General features: G+C 43.5%; 1 pseudogene; it reads right to left on the reverse strand.

The window, feature by feature from the left end:
- Positions 1–10,318, reverse strand: part of LOC105514382 — a 35,682-nt pseudogene extending 25,364 nt beyond the window's left edge.
- Positions 10,319–11,774: the final 1,456 nt, after the last annotated feature.

Raw genomic sequence — 11,774 nt, forward strand, 5'->3', positions numbered from 1 at the left:
AAATTAGCCGCGCGAGGTGGCAGTTGCCTGTAGTCCCAGCTACTCGGGAGGCTGAGGCAGGAGAATGGCGTGAACCCTGGAGGTGGAGTTTGCAGTGAGCTGAGATCCGGCCACAGCACTCCAGCCTGGGCGGCAGAGCGAGACTCCGTCTCAAAAAAAAAAAAAAAAAAAAGAATGTATTCTTTACCATTCTATGCAATCGCTTACATACGTGCATATTTTCTTATGTTGTCTACATGATATACAAACAAATATTTGAATACATGCAGAAACATAAATGACTCATCTAAAAGCTTTTCAACCTGACCCATAAACTCAGGTTACTTGAAAATGGAATGAAAAGTGTTACTGAACTTTACTATGGTTCATGTTTGATAGGTATACGCTAATATTCTAAAAACAAAACAAAAACCAAAAGTACCTTTGATTTTATAATGTAAACTTCTGATGTCTAAATTAATCAATAAGATAATTTTTGTGTTTTTAACTAAGTGTATTCTATTTTATTTTGATGCTGTGTCATTCCACAATGGATAAAATACCAACTGACATTCATCAGAGGTAAACTAGTGAATTATCATCCCATTAAGATACATTTTGTTTCTGCTAAAGTAAAATCTTAATTTAAATGGAGGTATTTACCAAGTCAAGGGCTAAGATTTTATTTCTGCTACTAAATGAAAGATAAATTTAAAATTCAAATACATTCCATTACTCAATCTATTCTTTACTATCATGAGAATTAATATAGACAGCATATTTTACACAGCGCATACATACAAAGCCTTATTTTCACTGAATTACAAGTAAAATATAGGTATATAAATATATACGCAGAATTTAGGTACTAAATGATAGAATTTACTTATTTACCTGTGCATGACAGAATTTGATTCTGTTAATTACTCCAGGTACAGTAACTGGTTGAAAATGGGACATGAAGTAAACTGATATACTTAAAAGTAACTATATCCAGCGAATTCATTTTAGTGTCTCCAAGGAAGGCAAGACCACCTTCTTGAGATGTGGAATGAGGGGTTACTTATTTTGGCCAAGTTGGCTCAATGATCTGGGGAACCAAAAACTGTATGTACATGGATAGTTGTTTTGTTCCCGCCACAAAAAAATTGGGGAACCCATTATTTCCCAATTCATGCTTTTATTTTCATATAAGAGAACAGTTGATGCTCCAAAATCTTACATTTTAATTAACCAAATACAATGTTCCTAAAGACAAACATTCATAAGAGTTAAGCCAGCCGGGCAGGGTGGCTCACACCTGTAATCCCACCACTTTGGGAGGCCGAGGTGGGCAGACTGCTTGAGGTCGGGAGTTTGAGACCAGCCTCACCAGCACAGAGAAACCCTGTCTCTACTAAAAATACAAAAATTATCTGGGCCTGGTGGTGTATGCCTGTAATCCCAGCCACTAGGGAGACTGAGGCAGGAGAATCACTTGAACTCGTCAGAGGTCACAGTGAGCCAAGATCACACCAATGCACTCTAGCCAGTGACAGAGCCAGACTCTGTCTCAAGAGAAAAAAAAAAAAGGAAAAAAATGGTGGGGAGGGATAGAGTTAAGAAAACAGAAAGGGAATATGAAACAGAGAAAATCAATAAACCACAATTAAATGTTTGGAAAGATTAAAAAAAAATTGGCAAATGTTTACTCAGGCCAAGCAAGAAAAAAAGACAAGAGACTCAAATTACTAAAATCGGCAAGAGAAGAGAACACATCACTGCCAGTGTTACAAAATAAAAATGATTTAAAAGAGAATGCAATGAAAATCTTATGCCAAAACAGACAGACAGCCTAGATAGAATGGATGAAGTCCTAGAATGACAGAAACTAAAACAGTCTAAAGAAGAAATAAAAAATATAAATAGATCTATGGAAGGTTAAAAGATTGGATTGTAATTTTAAAACCTTACAATAAAAATCTCATCTCAGCTAGCTTCCCAGGTGAATCAAACACTCTAAGAAATGAATATCAATCGTTCACCCACTGCTGCAGAAAATAAAAGGGGGGGGAGAACACTTCCCAATTCATTTTACAAACAGGATTACTCTGACACCAAAACTGAATCATAAAACAATATAGACCAGTATTTCTGTTTTATAAAATCAAAAATCTTCAACAAAATACTGCCAAGTTGAATCCACCAACATATAAAATAGATCATGCACTGTGTGCAGATGTGATTGACCCCAGGAAGGCACCATTGATTTAATGGTTGAAAAATCAATGAATGCAAACACCATAGTAATATAGTAAAAGACCAAAATATATGAGCATCTTAACAGACGGAAAGCATTTGAGAAAATAGTAGATATTTTCATCATGAAAACACTCCAGTTATGGACAGTAAGATAACTTCCTGAAACTAGTGGTAGTTATCTATGAAACCCACAGCTATCATTACACTCAGCAATGAAAGGGTGAATCCTTTCCTGGTAAGATTAGTTAAAAGAATGTCCACTCTTGCAAATTCTGCTCAACATTATACTGTGGATTCTAGTGAGGTGCAGTTAGTAAAGAATAGAAAATTGAAAACATACTGATTGAAAATAAAATAATAAAATTATTTATATTTATAGATGGCATGATCTCGTATACATACGTAATTCTAAGAAATTCAGTAGAACAGTATTCAAAATGAATTTGGCATGGTTTCCAGATATAAACACAATACTAAAAACTCATTTTATTTCTATATACTGTCAATGAACTGCCTTAAAATTATACCAAAGACACAATCCCATTTATAATAGCAACAAAACAAGTAATACATTTAGAAATTAACAAGAGCAGTTCAAAACTCATACTCTGAAACCTCCAAAATATTGCTGAAATAAATTGAAGAAGAACTAAATAAATGAGAAGAGGTGGAGGGAGATGGAAGATAGAATCTCAGTGATTGTGTCTCTGCAAGAACATTAAATTGAACCACCGTCCAACAATCCAAGCAAGAGAATACCTTCACAAGAGCTACAGAAATCAGGTGACAGATCACAGAGTGTGGTTTTAGCTTAATAACAATAGAAGACACATTAAAGAGGGTGAAAAGACAGTCTTGCAGTGCCTGCACTGCCCCTCCCTCAACCCCAGGCAGGGCAGTACAGAGAATGTGTCCACTTCTAGCAAAAGAGACAAGGAAGGACCCATGGGACTTTGCCTTGGAGCCCAGTGCCAGCTCTGCTATAGTAAAGCACAACACTGGGCAGAACCCCATGGCCTTTGATTCCAGGCCAGTGCCCACTGACAGAGCATTTAGATATAACCTGGCCTAAAAGGGAATCCACTGCCCTGGTGGGACAAACCTGAGTCCTGACTTGCTTCACTACCAGCTGATTCAAGTGGCCTCAAGCCCCAAATAAACGTCAGTGACAGGCAGGCCAGAGTCACTTTGGTCTTTGGGTGAGCTGCAATAACCAACGATGTGCTGGTCTGGGAAGCTGTGGACTTCGTACGTGACATCAGCTGCAGTGGCCACAGGGTTGCCTGTGTTACCCCAATCCCAACTCCAGGCAGTGCAGTGCAGAGAGAATTCCTTCCCTACGCAAGAAAGAGGAGAACCCAGTATCAAGCCCTAACACAGTGGACACAGCATCAGGCAGAATAGTGTCCCTCATCCCAGCCAGGATGGACCCAAACCCTGACCAGCTTCATCAACAGCAGACTAACCTGCCTTAGAAACCTAAGTCAGTCAGCAGCAGTGAGGTCACAGGACTCAGACAAGCCCCAGTGCTGCTCTGGTCTGGGAGGCTGTGGGCTTTGGGTGTGTGACGCCAGCTGCAGTGGCCATGAGAGTGCCCAAATCACACTTCTCCCAGATCCACAAAGCTTGGTGTCCAGATTCCTTGCAAGGAGAAGAGGGACGTAAATGAAGAACTTTGCCTGGGAACCCAGGGAATCACTCCCTTATCTTCTCCAAGTCTGTCACGGCCACCAGGGACCTCAGTCTGCAGAAGCCACAGTGAATCTGAGCTTAATTAAGGTGCCCTCTCTGGTGCTGAAACAGCTGCAGTGACCACAGGCTTGGGGAACTCAACAGTCTTGAATTTCTTGGAATTTCTGGAAGACTGAAGAAGGACAAGCACAACAAGAACAGACTGCAAAGACTGGAATAAATACCCACTTATTCAACTCCCAAGCATGAACATATGCTCAAAAGCATTAAGAACATTCAAGGAAATATGACCTCACCAAACAATAAATAAGTCACCAGTGACTAACCCAGGTGGGCTTAAGATATGAGACTCAGCTGGGTGTGGTGGCTCACACCTGTAATCCCAGAACATTGGGAGGCCGAAGCAGGTGGATTACCTGAGGTCAGGAGTTCGAGACCAGCCTGACCAACAAGGTGGAACCCCATCTTTACTAAAAAGACAAAAATTAGCTAGGTGTGGTGGCAGGTGCCTGTAGTCCCAGCTACTTGGGAGGCTGAGACAGGATAATTTCTTGAACCTGGGAGGCAGAGTGCAGTGAGCCAAGATTGTGCCACTGCACTCCAGCAGAGGTGATGAAATAAGACACCATTTTAAAAAAAAATGATGTGAGACTCTCCAGACAGGGAAGTAAAAAATGGCTGTTTTGAGGATACTCAATGAAATTCAAATATAGAGAAGTAATTCAGAAATTTATCAAAGAAATTTAACAAAGAGAAGTCATTTAAAAAGGCCACAGAAACCTCAAAGCTGAAAAATGCAATTGATGAACTGAAAAATGCATGAGAAGGTCTCAATAGTAGAACTCATATGACAAAGTCCGTATATGACAAAGCTCCTCATCTAAGATCTGGAACAAGTGTGGCTACTTTTACCACTTTTATTCATCACAGTACTTGAAGTCCTAGCTAGAGGACTTAGGAGAATGAAAAAAAGGCTTCCAAATTGGAAATAAAAGGAAGTCAAATAGTCACTGTTTGCAGGTGACACGGTCATATATATATGGAGAACCCTAAAGATTCCACAAAAAAAACCTACTACAAATAATAAACATTTCATAAAGTTGCAAGATACAGTATCAATATATAAAACTGAGTAGCACACCCATGTACCAATAGTGAAACACTTAAGAAATCAAGAAAGCTATTTCATTGCAGTAGTTACGCAATGCCCCCCAAAAAAGATACCTAGAGATAAACTTAACCAAAAAGGTGAAAGATCTCACAATTAAAACTATAAAACAGGCCGGGCGCGGTGGCTCAAGCCTGTAATCCCAGCACTTTGGGAGGCCGAGACGGGCGGATCACGAGGTCAGGAGATCGAGACCACCCTGGCTAACACGGTGAAACCCCGTCTCTACTAAAAAATACAAAAAAATAGCCGGGCGAGGTGGCGGGTGCCTGTAGTCCCAGCTACTCGGGAGGCTGAGGCAGGAGAATGGCGTAAACCCGGGAGGCGGAGCTTGCAGTGAGCTGATATCCGGCCACTGCACCCCAGCGCGGGCGACAGAGCTAGACTCCGTCTCAAAAAAAAAAAAAAACTATAAAACATATAAAGCATGTAAGATATTAAAGCAGACACAAGTAAATGTAAAGATATCCCATGTCCAAGCACTAGAAGATTATTGTTAAAATATCTATATCACCCTATGTGATCTACAGAATCAATGGAATCCATGTTAAATTAGGAAAGATATTCTTCATAGAAATAGGAAAAAAAAAAAACAACAGAAACGGCCGGGCACGGTGGTTCACACTTGTAATCCCAGCACTTTGGGAGGCCAAAGCATGTGGATCACAAGGTCGGGAATTTGAGACCAGCCTGAACAACATGGTGCAACCCTTTCCCTACTATGTATACAAAAATTAGCTGGGCATGGTGGCGCACGCCTGTAATCCCAGCTACTCAGGAGGCTGAGGCAGGAGAATTGCTTGAATCCAGGAGGCAGAGTTCTCAGTGAGCCGAGATCATGCCAGTGCACTCCAGCCTCAGCAACAGAACAAGACTCCGTCTCGAAAAAAAAAAAAAAAAAAATTCCTAAAATTCATATGGAAATGCAAAATACCTCAGATAGACAAAACAATCTTGAATAAAAAGAAAAAAACTGAAGGCATCACACTACCTGATTTTAAAATATACCACAAATCTAGTAACCAAAACAGCATGGTAGTGGCAAAAAAAAAAAAAAAAAGGGGGAGAGACAGAGAGACGAGTGACAGACCGACATAGACTAATGAAGCAGAATAGAGAACTCAGAAACAAATTCAAGCTTTCAGTAAACTCTTAACAAAAGCACCAAAAACACACATTGGGGAAGGACAATCTCTTCAATAAACTGTGCTAGGAAAACCCAAAACCCACATGTACAAGAATCCATCTAGGCTGTTATCTTATTATACACAAAAGTTTACTCAAAATAAAGATTTAAATGTAGGACCTGAAACTATGAAACTACTAGAGAAGAAAACATAGGAAAATGCTTCGTGAAACTGGCTAGGGCAAGAAATTTCCAAATATGTACATCAAAAGCACAAGCAACAAAAAGCAAAAATAGACAAAATACAATTGCATCACACTTAAAAGCTTCTGCAAAGTAGCGGAAGCAATCAGTAAAATGAAGAAACAATCCACAGAATGGAAGAAAGTATTTGCAAACTATGCATCAGGCAAGGGGTTAATGCAACACAAAATATATAAAGTACTCAAACTACTCAAAGCAAAAATACAAATAACCTGATTTAAGAAGTCAGAAAAAAGATCTACCCAAAAACTTTGTCCCCCACCTTCTTCTCCCAACCACCTTTGACCCCCTCCCTCTCGTCACCCTTTTTCTTCCTCCATCTACCCCAAAACTTTTTTCCCACTATTTTTCCCCACTGTCGTTTTGCAAAGCCTTCTCTACTTTTCTGCTCACCACTCTTTTCATCATCCATCTACCCCAAAACTTTTCCCTACTGTTTTCTCCCTCTCACTGGACACCCTTTTTCTCCCTTCTGCTCTCATCCCCCTCTTTTGTTCCTCCATCTATCCAAAAACTTTCCCCTCGTCTTTTCCCAACGCCTTCTCCACACTCCTGCTGCTCACCACCCTCTTTTCCAACCTCCATCTACCCAAAAACGGTTTTCCTCATCGTCTTTCCCCCCATCTTCCTGCCACCCTCTTTCCATTCTCCATCTACGCAAAAACATCTCCCCACCATCTTTTCAAAGCCTTCTCCCCACTCCTGCTCGCCACTCCTCCTCCTCCACCTACCCCCCAAAATTTCACAAAGCCTTCCCCCACTTCCCACTCGCCCTCTTTCTTTCCTTAATCCTTACCATCCTCCTTTTGCCCTCCATCTACCCCGAAACTATTTTCCCCATCGTCTTTTTCCCAAACCTCTTTCCCCGCTCCCTCTCACCATCCTCTTTTCTCCTCCCACTTGCCACCCTCTTTTCCCACTGCATCTACCCACTTTACCCACCGTCTCTGCCTTTTCTCTGCCCACCATCTGTCTTTTCTGCCCACTGTCTTTTGGCAAAACCCTGCCTCCCTCCCAGTTGCCATCCTCTTTTCCCCCTCTATATACCGAAAAACTTTTCTCTGCCCACTGTCTTTTCCTCATGCTCTTTTGGCAAAACCTTGTCTCCCTCCGGCTTGCCATCCTCTTTTGCCCCTCCTGCTCACCACCCTCTTTTCCCACTCCGTCTACCAAAAACTTTCTTCCTCACTGTCTCTCCCCCCGCACCATCTCTTTGCAATCTCTTCTGCTCACCACCCTCTCTTCCCCACTCCTGCCCCTCCTCCTACATGCCACCTTCCTGTAGCCCTCCATCTACCCCAAAACTATTTTTCCATCATCGTTTTCCCAACCCTCCTTCCACCCTCCCGCTTGTCACCCTCTTTCTGTCCTCCATCTACCCAAAAACTTCTCCCCCACTGTTTTTTCTCCCAACTGTCTTTTTGCAAAACTTTCTCTTCCTCCTACTTGCCACCCTTTTTTCTACTCCTGATCACCATCCTTTTTCCTCCATCGATCAAAAAAGAAAAAAAAATTGTCCCTACCATCTTTTCACAGTATCTTCTGTCTCCTGCTCACCACCTTCTGTCCCTTCCGCCCCTCTCTCTGCACCCTCTCTTTCCTCCTCCCACATGCCACCCTGTTTTCCCTCTCTGTCTACCCAAAATCTTTTTACACATCATCCTTACTTTCCCCACCGTCTTTCTGTTCTCCTCACCGTGTTTCTCCCCACTGTCTTTTTGCAAACTTTCCTTCCTACTTGCCAGTTTCCCCCCCCACCCTCTCTTTCCTCCTCCCACTTGCCACCTTCGTTTCCCCCAATATCTACCCAAAAACTTTTTTTTCCAACCATCTTTTCCCCACCGTCTTTTTGCAATGCCTTTTCCTGACCGCCATCTTCTTTTTCCCTTTGCCGCTAACAACTCTCTTTATCCCTCCAACTACCCCAGAACTACTTACCGGCTCCTACCGCTCCAGCCGAGCTTCCGTCTCTGTCACCAGCACCCACCACAGCGAGGCGAGCTGTGGTGCCGCTCCCACAGCTCCAGCCTCCAGCCGTGGCAAGTGACGACGACTCCTCCTGGTCCTCTAAGCCTTGCACGGAGCAGCGTGGCAGGCAGCCATATAAGAGCCTAAAATGGCGGTATGCCCCCTCTGCATGCTTTATATACTGAGGTTATGCAAATGAGGTTCCTGGACTACATGTTCTGATTGGGTGAGAGAAGACCCCCCCCCAGGCCTATTCTGATTGGACTTTATTCTCATGCTGTGATTGGCTGTCCTAAGACTTGCTCTCATCCAATCAGAATTGAAGCTGGGAGCCCAGCTTAGAGAACCAGAAGTGGGATCCACATACCCCAAGCTGGAGGCTTGTGCCTGTGGCACCTAGGCTCGCTTCACTGCGGTTGGTGGAGGTGATGGAGATTGCAGCTTGGCCAGCATGGTAGAAAGGTGTCAGGGTAGGTGAGCTCTCCAGGGATGCACTACCCTGGATAGGGGCCTATCAAGGTCACCTTGCGGGTGGGGGTGTGGGGGATGTGGGATGGCGGGGTTGGCTGTGCTATCGGGTGCTACACTGCCTGGTGGTGGGGGTGGTTGTGTGTGCTACTGCGGGCTGGCTGCACCACTAGCTGGGAAGAGGGTTAGGTGTACTATCAGCTCCTACTTTGTTATGACGGGGGCAGGTTGGGAGCGCTATCTGGGCTGTCACTACCCCCAGCAAGGGCTGGTTAGCGGCACTATTCCTGGGTGCACAGATGGGGGCAATGAGGCGGTTTGGGGGCGCTATCAGGTTTACGTGCCCCGTGGCATGCATGGGGCGGGGGAACGCTATTGGGGGTTGCACTGCACTGCTGCTGCTAGCAGCGGTCTACAGAGGTGGCAGCCATAGCTGTGGCCTCCGAGGAAGGGGCCGTCCTCCTCTTCCCAGACTCTAGATTCTAGAGGGCAACCTCCTTCTGCTCGTACTGGAGTGTGGCAGGCACACAATGTTTCCCTGGGAATCCTGAGCGCAGTAAGGACCCCACACCCACCATGGTTCCCGGGCCTGCACCTTCTCACTGTGTTGCAGAGAGAACCTGTGATTCCCAGGTACGGAGTAGTGGGCACCACGGGGGAACAGGGCCCCGTGGGTGGAGGCATCAGAAACAGGAACTGGCACTTGGTTGGAGGGGGCTGGCTGGGTCTGAGTTTTTGCTTCTTCTGCTCACCGAGGAGTGCAGCCAGGGTGGGACCAGCAGTTCCTGGCCAGCTCTACCTAACCAGGGGCCAGTTTCAGCAAAGGCAGTAACACCCACCCCAGTTGTGCCTTTGCTGAAACCAGCCCCTGCCACCCAGCAGCCAGCATGACAAGGTGAGCCTCTAACACAACCACTCCTTGCATCCTGTTCTAGGCATATCTGGCTTTGACCACCCAGATGCTTCAAGCCAGGAGATGGAGGAGTCATCTGTTGCATGCTGGAGGCAGGAGCCTGCAGACAGTGTGGTTCTGTGGCTCGCCTCGCTGCAATTGGTGGCTGCGACAGAGACTGCAGCTCGACTGGAATGGTAGGAAATTGTCTGCGGGGGCCAGGTGGTAGGAGGCTTGTAGGGTGGGCCAGTGCATTGAGGGCAACAGCAGCGGTGGTCGTGTTGGTGTTAGTGGTGGCAGCAGCAGCAAGTCTGGGATCCGAGAAGTTGGAGTGGGAATGCTGTGGAGCCCGCCAGGCCCAGTCCGGCCTGAGGTGGGGAGGAAGCTGCAGGTGCTGTACTGCAGGTGCTGGCAGCAGGGGAGGCACAGCCAGCACAAGGAGGAGTCCTCCTTCTTCTCCTGCAGAATCTGGAGGTGCCCTCCTCCTGCTGGTGCCTGGCCCAGGTGTGAGTGGCAACATTGTCTTATTCTTAACAAAATTTAGGGGGTGACTTATTGGTGTATCTTTTAGCTTGGTTTTGTTGTGAAAAGTCTTGGAATTTTTTCAAATTTCATAAATCAGGAGGGGAAATAAAGTATCATAATGGGCTTTCCAATTCCCGCAACTGTTCTTCTTCCTTTCTTTCAGTATGTTTTTTTCTTCTTCTAATCATCATCTTGTTACTCTTTATTTTCTTATGCTGCTGCTTCTGTTTCTTCTTTCTATTCTTGTTTCTACTCCTCTTGTTTTCATTATCCTAAGCAATGGCCTTAACAAACAACAAACCAAAACTTCGTTAAAAATAAACTACTTGTCACTGAGTTGTATCAGTCCATTACTATTCTTTGGAGATGAGGAAAAACATTGATTGCTTAATTATGGTTACTTGAATAGCTATACTTTCATGGTCCTGTTAATGTGTTGTAAGTAGTTATTCAAGGAATCAAAAATGAAGCATCAAATAAAATATTGCTAGCAAACAGCCATTTCATCTCTCTCACGTAGTCTGGAGCTATGCAAGAGTCACGGGAGTAATTAGTTCCAGTTTATGAGGTTATTAAGTGAACTGTATTCCCTTCATTTTATTTCTCTGCCACCATTTTCAAAAGTATTGTCATCTGCATGAGCAAATGTGGTTCATCGCATCTTTGCAAAGGAAAAGGACAGGGAGGATCATGTGTATAATGTTTTAAGGCCAAGATTCACAACCAAAACAAAGTCTTTCTTACCTTCTGCCTTTAAGAAACTGCAGTGTTGAACCCTGTTTTATTTCTGATATTACTACCTTTGGTATGAAATCTTTTTTTTAGTGATTACTCTAGAAGTGTATGCATTTTATTGACTACTTTAAAGAAACAATCTATATTGTATCATTTTTCAAGCCCACAGAAATGCATAGGGTCTATAATGTTGACACTTTTTATTTTTAAGGTTATGAGCATGTAAACTACTCTTGATGTATGTAAGGATATGTAAAAACGCCACTAGATAGCTTGTATTGAAGAAATAGTGTCTAAATTTTTGTCCAGAGTGGATTGGTTGTAGTTTCTTCGGTGTGTTTCTCAATACATTGCCTTGATGTTTTAAAGCATATAGAAATTTCTATACTATTTAAACTCATACAGTCCTTTGTAGGTTGTTTAATGTTTCTACAGACTAAAGATATCACAGCCCCCTTTAATATTCAGTAATATTAATAAAATTTCGGATATATAGAGTTAGAATCCAACAAATCCGGAGGAAAATTGTTATATTATATAGCTGTAGAGCAGGAGATGAAACCCAGGTTCCAAGCTCTAAGGGGCCATGAGCTACCATACCAGTGCATCAGTAACTGGGCGTAGAGTCAGCAGAATTACAGGATGGTTAAAAGAGAGAGCTGTGGAGTCTAACGCTATGTGAACATAAAATTTTAAACTGCATGGTGCCTCAGTTT

This window comes from Colobus angolensis, unplaced genomic scaffold (assembly GCF_000951035.1).
Source record: "Colobus angolensis palliatus isolate OR3802 unplaced genomic scaffold, Cang.pa_1.0 Scaffold243, whole genome shotgun sequence".
Lineage (NCBI taxonomy): Eukaryota > Metazoa > Chordata > Mammalia > Primates > Cercopithecidae > Colobus > Colobus angolensis.